Below are 11831 nucleotides of genomic sequence, written 5' to 3' on the forward strand. Positions count from 1 at the left end.
AACTAGGGCATGTGAGTAATACTCCTATTTTCACTTTTTTAAATGAAAAAAAAAAAATTAAGATAGAAGTACCAGCATGTCTGCTACATTTTCATACCCCTTTTCATCTTGAATTTTCTAGTTTTTTTCTGGCTCATCACTGCAACACATTTACGATCTGCAATTCCAAATTATCGACTTGAAAAATTTATGGCAAATATCTGGGTTACGCAGCATTTGTGCACATACACAGCTGTTTGTAACTTCTTACCCCCAGGGGAGCAAATCTGACAGATGAGAAGCTCTTACTGGAGATGTGCCTTGGATTTCTTCCCCAGTGTCAGAGGGATGTGTCAGCAGCCCTGCCCGGGCTCTGGGAAACCTGAACTTGGGAACCAGGAGTGAGGGAGGAAGGCAGATCATCTGGTAAGAGCAGATCAATTAATTTTCTGAAAGAGCTGATTGGTCCCCTTGGGGAACTCTGGAAAGGGCTTTCTGCCTCTCAGCCCACACAAGCACCCGAGCAGAAAGGCTGTGGAGCTTAGTGAGGGTGGCCATGTCCAGAATACTGAGACCTACAACCTGGACAGAAACAGAGCAGCCAACAGTTCTCATCAAAACTGCACTAAACCCTTCTGGGTGGACAACCACCTTTGTTTCTTAAGGATGGGAAAGCTGAAACCCTCTGCAGAGTCAGTGATGGAATGTTTGCAGGGCAGAAGGCAGTGGGCTGAAGAGGTTAACAGAGGGACTGCTGACCTCGACCAAGGCAGCTGGGAAAGATCACAGGCCAGGTGGAGGAACCAGGTGTTTGGCAGAGAGGGAAGGGAGCTCTTGTCTTGTGCTTTAAGCACGCTGTGTGGTGTATAGTGTTAGCAGGGGGTGATGCTGGGCTGGGATTTAGCAAGGATAGAAGGCCACAGGCCTGTGGGAGCCTGAAGAGGAGTTGTTGTCATGCCTGGACACAGGAGACTGACGTTTATGCTCCTGCTCAAGGTAGGGGTCACCTCTTTTGGCTGGTCTCAATCCATCTCTGCTTCTGGCAAAAGGAGGTCCCAACATCCAAGTCAGAGTGGGATGCAAATGCTGCCTCCCAGAGGGCTGTGTTCCCATGCTCATGCTGGTGCCTGCTTTGCTACTTCAGTGCTATGTGCTCTTTCCCTTGGCCAATTTGGCAGACCCCACCTCTCTGAGGGGACATCACAGCTGTCTGACTGGGCTGAGAGCATGTGCCCTCCTCCCTTCCTGGCCATGCTGCTCCCAAGGGAAAGAAGGAGCTGAGGATTTGAGCACTAACACATGAAGGTGAGTGTGTCAAATTGGTATAGCACCTACCTGGGAAAAGGCAATGTGTTTGAACTCACATATGCAGGGCAGGGCCCTGGTTCTCTGCTTCCAGACAGCAGCACTCAATAGGAACCATCATCCTTAGGCAAAGGGTGGTCCACCTGTGTTTTGTGGTTTGTGCACTGAGGAGATTCACCAGATTTGGTAGGATGGAAGATTTAGGAGGCTTTTACAGCCCAAATGAGCTTAGGTTAGAGTGGCTCATTGCTAAGTGTTGCTGGTGTTGGAGACAGGAATGCAACAAAACACACCAAGGTTCATGCACAACAGCCAGCTTTTATTGAGTGCTCTTTTCCTTACATAGATCTGAGGGTCCTCAGGGTCCTTACACAGATCTGTTCGTGTCCCCAGCAGGCAAGGCCTGCTCTCCAATAGTCCACACTGGTCAAGTCACATCATCAAAGTACTGACATAATTAGTTGTATTTTCAGTTATAAGATCGAGATTATTTATAATTGTGAGGTCTTCAGGCCAGCTGTTAGCCACCACAGCTAAGGATGGAAGTTTACATCAGGCAGGTGTGTGAGGAATGTCAAAGCTGAAGAGTGGAAGGCTGAACTAGCTGGTTCAATGTGCCTGTGTCCATGTGCCAGCCAAGTTTGACAGAGGAATCGGGGCCTCAAAAACAAGATTCTGATGGAAAGTAGAGACCCTTGTAGCTATAACAGCAGGAGGAAGCTGTTATCAGGATGCTTTCAGACTTCAGAAGAGGCAAATGAGGGAAAGATGGCAGGACTGGTATACTCTGAGACAAAGCTTTAATTAGAGCTTACTCCTTGTGATATCAGAATCCACAGAAGATGAGAGGAAATGTCAGAGAAAAGGGGATTTTGCAATTTCTGTTGCCTCTGGAAGTGCTAGTTCAGAGCTGTGCTGGGGTGTGATATCTCTCATTCACACTCCTGATGGTGCACCCTTGTGTCCTGGACAGCTGGGTGCCTCCGAGACCTGTTTCAGATCCTGGGGGACTGAACAGGGCTTGTGCCATGTAGCTTTTAGTCCCTTGCTTTCAGGCTTGCAAGGAGCAGTTAGGTTGCAAGCATGAGAGCAGTTGCTCAGCCTCTGGCTCTGCACATGCTGCCTTTCTGTCTCCAAGAGAAACAAGCATTCAAGAAACTGCCACAAAAAATATATATCTTTACATCATTGCAAATCAGATCGTGAGGAAATCTAGGGTGGAGTCGGGTGAGTGGGTGTTGTCCTTAAGTGTCCCTAAGTGTCTTTTTAGTCCATGGATTTGCTGGTGTGATTTGCAGTCTATTCTGGTTACCAAGCACAGGCTTTCTCCAGCTTCTTCTCCTTCCTGCCTAAAAAGCTTTCCAATAGGTAGAAATTACATCCTTACCAGTAAAACCCAGGTAAAACTGACCTGCTCCGTGGGGAGTTGGTCCTGAGGTGCCCATCCCCAGTCCCTGAGCACCACAAGGTAGGCAGCTCTTCTTAGCTTCTTGCCTTCTGGTGGGAGCTTCTTTTTTAGGAGACAAAGCATGAATGAAGAAGATATTCTGCAGGCATTGTCATTTGTATGCTAAAAACAACACTCGCCTTGCAGGGAAGTCAAAGGTCCAAATGTGCCTGTAACTCGGAATAAAAAAAAAAAAAAAAGTGTGAGGTCCCAGGTATGGTGAATTTGACCCTCCATCTCCACTTTTCACAGCTTCATGTTAATTGGAGAGTAGACACACTGCCAGCTCATTCTCTGGGGAGAAAAAGCAGGAACCAATTTGCAGAGCCACATAAATATGGAAGTAGGATTTTTTTTTTTTACGTGGGAGGTGTTACCAGTACCACACATTACGGTTTCTTGGCTTTATCACATCGTAGGCTTTTCCTGAGACATGAGTAAGTTTGCTAAATAAGGAATATGAAAATAGCTTGTGAAATAGGTTGAGTCATCAAAGAAAATCAAATGGAGTTCTGACACCAGGACCTTGGTTGTAAAGCCCTACTTTATTTTACCATTGCATTAAAAATTTTGGGGTCATTTCAATCTTTTTATTTCAGCTTCAAAATTCAAGGTACTCTGACATCTAAGTAAAGCTTATCATATCCATCAGCAGTGGTGATACATCCCTATGTGTCCTGCTTATGCACACTTGCAGGCAAGGTAAAGGTTACCAAGACAAACGGCTTCTGCAGTAAGAGCTGAAATGTTCAGCACTTCTTCCAGCCTTGTCTAGCTATTGAAGAGTATGGCCCCTAGATATCCCTTTCATGTACTAGCCTATCCCATGGAAGTCACTGGCTGTGATTTGTATCTTCTGGGAATCCTAGCAGGACACCAAACAAACCCATAAAGGCAATAACTCAAGATCAGGAGTGAACCACGGTAGATAGAAAGGGGGAAAGAACCTTAAAGGGCCTCAGGGACAGCATTGCCTGAGGACTACCATGTTTCTGTCAGGGATTGTTCTCATATCCCAAAATATGCCCTGTGCTGGGGAGATCATGAGTGGAAAGCATCTCTAGGACACAAGCTTGCATGGGACCCATAAGACACGCTATGCATGGGGAGAAATGGGAAAGACCTTCAATATAAATCCTGCCCCAGCCTCAGCCCATGCTCACTGCAGTCACGACTCGGGCTTCAGAGCAGGCACCACGTAAAGGCTTCTGATCTTCTGGGGCTGTTAGAGGCTCGGAAATGAGAGACAAACTGATAAAGGCCTCAATTTAAACTTCAAACCCTCTTGGAATGAGAATTTTTCCAGATTTGGTTTTCTGAGCTAATCATATTAGTAAACATTTGAATAAGTGTTAATTGGACCAGGTTTATGCCTCCCAAGTGAAATGACAGTGTAGTTTTTATGGACTCTCTCTTTTTTTTTTTTTTTTTTTTTGGGGGGGGGGTTGTTGTCTGTATGTGAATAGTGGTTTATTTCTGTCACAGTGGTACTCCATTTCTGAGATTCCTTTGTAAAGCAGACAGGGTGTGAGTCATCTCTCGTTATTAAATTGCCCATATATTGTGAGCTGCCTCCAGGCCCTGAATCAAAGCCTATTGCCTTTATGGGGAGAAGGGCCCCCAAACACAATGGGATTCAGATCAGGCCCTGGATGAATCTTTCCATTAAATCTTTATTTTAAGGAACCATTTGTTCTAATTGGAGCTAAGACTTGCTTTTGCATTGAAATGGCATTTGAGATGTACAGGACTCAACTGGAACAGTGGGTATATCCTCTCTGCTCTAATGCCTCCAATCACGTAAAGTCAAGTTAACTGGAAAATCAATTGACACGAATTCCAGCACAACCATTAACTTCCATCTGGATGGCCCCGAGTGAGTGGCTGGCCAGGGGGAAGCAGATTCCTAGCAGGGATGGAGCAGAACTGTGCTCATCTCCTAGACGTACTTTCAGCCTGAGGTCTCCCCAGCAATGCCCACACTGCCCTGAGCAATTACTGCGGCTAACAGAGAGCCTGGGGGTCAGGCAGCCTGGGATCAATTGTGGGCTCTGCCTGTGGATTTCCAGGGCAAGTGATGCAGCTGCTCCTGCTGGCACAGCCACTTTTGTCAAAAGCATAAAGGAAGTGAGTGAGACCTGGACTGACCAAGCTGACCAGATGGGTCCCTTGAGTATATAGAAAAGGACTATAGCAGCAAAACTGTGTTTTCCACAGGACAGCTCACTTCTGCAGAGGATATTTCAGTTCTGTTGGTAAAACAGAGCTTTGCTGATGTGGTGTTGCTCATGCGAGAAACATTTTGGTGCTAAAGCAAACCTGAATTTCTCTCTAAATGTTTCTCACAGGCTTTTTGGTGTGTCTCTGCATCCTGTGTTGCATCAGGGATAATAATATCAATCTCATTCTGAGAAAGGCATAAAGCTTTTTTCATGTTTGCAACGCTCATTAGGCCCATGACAAAGATGATCCTAAGCACAAAATCTTGTTACCACGATGTATTTATTGTACTGTGCTCATGAGTCCATATGTTCCTTATTAGAAGAGAATTTGTTGTGGAGTTTTGCTTTGGAGTTTTTTGTGTTTTTTTTTTTTTTTTTTTTTTTTTCTCTTTTCCCCCAGGATATAATGTATTACTTTTAGTTAAAAAACAAAACCAATTGTGGAGCACTTTCAGACAACCACCACAGCCACTCTGCCAGGCGACAGGAGCCCTGGGTGGGTGGCAGGAAATCTGTGTGCTACTGAGTGCTAAAGCATTGACATGGTTCAGTTTACTAAATCCAGCTGTGAAGAGCAGCTGGTTTTCTGGCAGTCAGCATGAGAGACACAGGCGGATATGCTCGAGAGAATTGATCAGGGACCACCAGTGGAGAGAAGGGGAGGGTAAGTTGTTCCCTGTGCTATTAAGTGTTAAAGTGGATCCTGGCAGTTCTGATTACTAAACCCAGCTGAGGGGAGCTTTTCTGGACTTGTCTGTGAGATCTGATGGGGATATGCTTCAGCCATGAAGAAGTGGGAAGCAGAAGACTTCTGCAGGGACAGCTACTGCCATTCTCAGCCCTGTGGTTTGTGGGATCCTGGGGAAAGGTTGTCGGGACACACGGGAAATGCCTGCAGACAGCAGGGGAGACTGCCGAGAAGCTTCAGACAGTGTTCCCATCTTGGTTTCTCTTCTCATTTCCTTCTCCATCCTCCCTCTGTGAGGGAGCTGGGGGTACAAGAAGAGGCAGCCGGCACAGCAGGCCAGGGCTAGGAGAGATCGTGTAGAATAAACAGTAAAACACTTCCTTGGAGGGCTGGAAAAGATAATAAAGATGCCTGTTATCTGGAGAGAACAGTGAAAATTGCGCCGGTGAAACCTGCCAGCTTGGGTGTGATAGGACAACGTCCTGCTGTCCCTGGGCTCAGCCTGGTAAGAGCCTGAGAAATGCTAAGCGCCAATGGGGAGTGAGGCCCAAGACTGTCCCTGGGGCAGTGGTTTTAGTTTCCATGACAGAACTGGAAGTTATCTTTGCTTTCCTTTGATCATCAAAGCACAGGGGGAAATTTCACACTTAGGGGAGGCCACTCGCTGTCAGGTGAAGTTGCTCCAGCTCGTTAAAGCCAGTCAGATGCCGTAAGGTCAGCAACTCACCTGCCTTAGTGTGAAAATGCCTCACAGAAAGGAGGCTGCCTTGTCGTGGGGCTCGTTTTAATTCTCTGGTTAAAAAAATCACATTTGTTTGTGGGTCTCGAGTCTGTAGATGGATGGCTTAAAGAGGGAGCAAAGCCCAGGCAGTGTGATTCTGATCAATTTAGATATGTATTGCTTTGTTGAATGGATGTGGTCAGCCTAAATAACTATTTTTGTTCTAATCTAATTAAACATTTACTGCAGCCACCTCCTTCCAGGGTGCTAATTAGGAACAGAGGCAAGGGGAAAGGGTTTTGTTCAGAATTTCAGGATGCTCTGTGGAAGTCAGATATCCAGTCTGGCATCTCTCTCAAATGTTATTTTGTTTGTACTGGCCACAAAGACTGAAAAAGCTGCCCCAAAATGAAGCAGTCTGGGTCACAGACCTACACAGGCTCTTTCTGCCTCTGCTCTGCCCACTGTCTGGCTCATCACATGTGCTGAGTTCAGACAGTCAGAGATTTCTCTGCACCCATCCCCCAGTTGCTCCAAGGAGTCTCCAAGGCTCTCAATCAGTCTGTGTCCTGCCACTGCTGGGAACAGGTTGCAACATATCCCTTTGGTCAATTATGTCATCAAACCATCAACACCCCCAGGGACAAGAGGCACTGCTGCTTACCCTTGGTTCCTGACTCCCCCTTGTGTAAGAGCAAGAATCAGTCTTCCTGCAGACACGCCTTCAGAGCAAGCAGCCAGTCCTGCAGATGGGGGATGTGTATTTATGTCAGTGTGGCTCTCCTGCTGACAGGATTGCATTTACTGCTCGCTTGAACACTAGGAGATCTTTTTGGAAGTAAAATTAACTGCTTTAATTCACCTCCCGATTTCCTAGTCTTGCACTGTTGTCTGAGCTGGTGATCTTTCACCTGGAGCTTGGGTTTAAATAGGTCTTCAGAATTCTACCTTTGTTTATGATTTATTTTGATGAGAACCAGTTGATCCTGACCTCTGTGGGCTGTTCCTGAGCCCTATTGATGGATGGGCAGATGCTGGCCTCAGGAATGTCATACAGCCCCCTGAAAGAAGCCACCCCCTCGCCCTGGTGCCTGTGAGATGGTGCTGACCCAAGCTCTCTTCAGGGCAGGCCCTACTGAAGCCAAGGGATGCTGTGGGCCCCTACCCTCCCTGCTAGGGCAGCTACTGGGTGCAACAGATCTGTGGGATCCAGGGTCCCTGATTTGCTTCTCCTTCATGTTTGATCCATCCAAAACCAGGTCTGGAGCTGCATCTATGGGTGCCCTCCAGCACATCTGACCCCGTAAACAGCTCAATGCAAGCCCCTCCTCTTTTCCAGAGTTTAAAATAGAAAAAACAGAGAGCAATGCTTTCTTTCACAAAATTTCCAAACGCAACAAAGCCTTTAGTTGCATGGCAGCAAAGGAAAGGCTCTGGTTTCCCCCCTCGGCCAGGATGTGACCAGGTCAGCCGGGACCGGAGCCGGCTCTGCCCACGCCACCTGCCGGCGCTCGCCCCGCCTGTGCACAATGCCTTCATTTATGGAATGGGTGAAGCCAGGGAAATTCATTCAGCCACAACCACATTTTATTCACAGAGAGGCTCGTCTGAACGATGATGAGCAAAACAACTGTTTTCCTTAGTAAACCTGCGGCAGATTCATTCATAATAACCTAGGCTCTTTTCAAAAAGGAGCCTTTCTCTGTTGTTTGTCTTATTCCACCACTCTTCTTGACAAACATGTTAGCTTTCTTAAGATGTTGTTGGATTAAAGGTTTTATTGATGAATACTTAACAGTCAACAAAAATTATTTAACTTTACACATTCAAAGGATCGTAGTGATCAAGAGCAACATTTTTTTTTTTTTTTTTTTTTAACTTTTAAAAAGAGGCTGTCTGGCTGTTTTGAGTTGTTTAAAGTGACTAGAAACTGAGTCAGAAAAGGAGAAGCAAAGAAAACCCCTCTGGTGCTTTTCATGCATATTTTTCATGTATATGCCTTCCAGGCAAATTCCCCATACAGGCACCATCCCGGCAACCCCTGTGGTAGGGGGAGGGCGCAGGAGATAAAAAAGAGCAAGAAAAAGGTCTGTAGATGGTGGATTCAGGTGCCCACCATGGAACAGAGATGTCACTGGCTAATGCTGTGCAGCCGGCATCTGAACCCATATTTACATCCACCCCTTATCAAACTGAGATTCTTTCAAGGCACTTGCAGGCTTAGGGCTCCCTCTTCTAAGTTTTGTGGCAGGCAGTTACTCACTGTCAAAATTACAGACATTTCTGCAGGTTCAGACTGTATTGCAAGGTATGGGTCACTACAGGGTTTGAGAGCAACAAAGCTCAGTAATTTGTTAAAGACAAAAAGAAATTGTTGGAGAGAAAGCCCATGTGTGGTTTGCTTGCATTTTCTTCACCATGAGTGCTCCTTGTCTCTCAAAAGTTTGGTGGGTTGTCTGCATTGAGGTGGATGCATGTGCCAGGGTCTGTCAAGAAAGCACTGGTTTCTCTCACTTTGCCTGCTAGAATCTCCAATGAGTTCGAAGGTGAGAGAAAGATGCATTATGGCCCTGCTGCCTTAGGGTTCGGGCTTGGGTGGTCTAGGAGGAGAGGTATTCTTGGCTGTCCCACTGTTACCCTGCTTGGCCTTGGGCAAGACACTTTCTCACTGCCTTTGTTTCCCAGCCCGGAAAGCAGAACATCAGATTATCTGTTTGCGAGTTCAAAGTGCCACTGAACACTGGTTCCTGCAGGGTCTAAACAAAGTGTCAACCAAAATGCAAGTTCCCCGGTTTGCTCCTGGGATTCTGCTGCAACACCGGCACTTAGAAGAACTGTCTCCAGAAGTTATGCCTCCCCTAATGATTTCAAGCCATGGAGCACAAGGGATTGATGTTGCAGTGAACCTACTGATTTCTACTGGCGTTTGAAACAGGCAGTAAATACCTCAGTGATTGCAGCCATTCATGAATGAAAGCAGCCTATACACGTGTTGATTCACAACTAAAAGTGGTAATAGAAGAGGTTAATAACACTTAAAGTGCTTTGTCCTTCCCCACAATAGGTTTAACTTTTTTTTTTTTCTGAGAGAAATTCTACTATTTGAGAAGACAGGAAAAAAAAAATCTACAGAACTGAAATCCCATCTATATGATCCCATTAAGTTTCATGAAAGAAATGCTTGACGTATTTTTATGCTGATGAAGCCCAGATGAATTAAAGCAGCGTTCCCACTTCCTCCTTTCTGATGCTAATGTCTAATTCCAGCATATTTATACAAAAACACTGCTTATAAAGCAGGGCCATGGAAAAAAATCTCTGCAGCACCTACTGAAGCAAGGTGGACTCCTCACGTAGCAAGCAATATGTTTGCAGGTTCTGAATATAGAGTGCTGTTTTACGAGCTGCCAACTTTCTGCACTCCTACAGCCACAGCAGCTTGACAGAATAAAAATTACATGCATCACACTTGGGTTGGAAGAATATTTTCAGCAAGTACTACAAATCCAAAAGAATAACAGAAAATATAATACCTACCCCACCACTCCACTCCCTCAAGTACAATCTCTAAAAGCTATGTGGCAAAACCTGTGTGCAGGGGCCTTATTTGAGTATTTGAAACACTCTTTGAACCAGACAATCATTTGCCACTTAATCCTTAATGAATACAGTTGCTATTTTTGCGAGCACGTCATGCTGGCGAGAGTGTTTGATGATGGAATATCAGTGGGATGTGATTTTATTCCTATGAATAAATATAATGTGGTGTCTGTGCACATTTGTATGCACACGAGCCCTCTCCAAACTGCCGGAGCATGCTGTATATCCGAAGTCCTCAAGAGAGAATGAGCACCTGGGGATAAAAGAGATCCCAGGTCCTTGTTTGTGCTTGTTCATAATAGAGTGATGCACTTCTTGGTGCACCTCAACAACAGGAAACTGTCTGGAGCACCAGATGTAGGTTGTTTGGCTTGACACAGGGTTTTCAAGAAGACTTGGTGCGTTCAGGCACAAAAATGTCATTGCAGCAGTCATGAAAAAAGGCAAAATTTCTTCAGCTGGTTTCTCTGAACCCCTTCTTTAGGGCAGGAAGATCAATTCCTTGCTCTGGGAGTCTATGATTAAGTGAAAATAAGCTTCTGAACTACAAAGGAAATCTCTAAAACGTGACTCAAGGCATCCTGTACCTCTAAAAGCAGAAGACAAAGATAAATGAACTTTAAACCTGCCAATTTAGGAACATTTCTGTGCCAGTTACTGTCCTGAGAAACAGAGGTGGTCTGTCCACATCCACCTGTGTCTTTAGCAGGAGGAGATTGTTAGTGAGGAGATATCCTGGCTGTTTGTTGGGACAAAACACCTGCTGCCGTGTGTCAGCAGAGGCTGGACTGCACTGCCTCCTGTGGAGTGCCCACGGAGCCTCAAATGCAAATGCAAAACGTATTTCTGTGTTCTCCCATCTGAGTGCTTTCAGGTGGTTTTGAAAATTCTGAGTTTATTTAGAACGCGTAAATCTGTGTAATCTACGTTGTGCAAATGGAAGCAATTTATTTACATGATAATGTCAACACAAAAAAGGATGTAAATAATTCTTTTAACCAGGTACAAGATTGTTCAATTGTGTTGTAAGGTAAAGTGAGGAATCTGACTCTTCTTTTAAACTCTCTTCTGCCCCCTGCAAGGAGTTTTCTTGGATGGGCCTTGGGACTTGAACATCTGGCACTTGAACTACCAGCATCTCTAACTCACTTTACCCCAGAAAAAAGCGAAGAAGAGTAAATTTAGTGTCACAAACTAATCCCAGAAAGATGCTGTGAGACTTATTTGAGGATTTTAAATTCCCTGAAATCTTAAGATGAAAGGGATTTTGAAAATGCAAATACAGAATATATTTTTTTCCCTCAGTCCCATTGAACTAAGCTATTTAAAAGCCAAATAAGACCAGCTGGAAATTTTCATTTTGAATTTGTGGAGCAACCATTAAATGCTTTAGTTTTTTAAGCCCTATGTTTTCTGAAGAAACAATGGACCATTTCTTTCTAGGTGCTGGTAAAGTCTGTTACAATAACCTCTTGAAGGGCTGTAGTAAAACCATTTAATTACATGGCACATAAGAATGTCTGGGACTGGGGAGACTTTCCCATTAAAGAAGTAATTCATCCATTTATTATTCTAGGAGAGGTAAAAACTAGATCTTCCTGTTTAAATCTAGTTTTTATTAGTGTTAAGAGGCTCAGTGGAGGAATTCTATTGCATGTCTAGAAGTGCTACAGCTGCAGCAGTTTTGAAGGAGCGCTGTCAAACTGAAAATTGCATTTTCTCTGAGATGTCGCACCTCGACTGTTGTCACAGCACCACCTGAGATCACCCTAAGTGGAAGAGGTTAGGTGAAAATTAATATTTCTCTCCCAGCATTTTGCTCGTTTTTGTGTGTTTGACGGCTCCTTGGGGGGCTGGATGGTGTCTGTG

The sequence above is a fragment of the Zosterops lateralis genome, assembly GCF_965231275.1.
Source record: "Zosterops lateralis genome assembly, chromosome: 8".
Taxonomy (NCBI): domain Eukaryota; kingdom Metazoa; phylum Chordata; class Aves; order Passeriformes; family Zosteropidae; genus Zosterops; species Zosterops lateralis.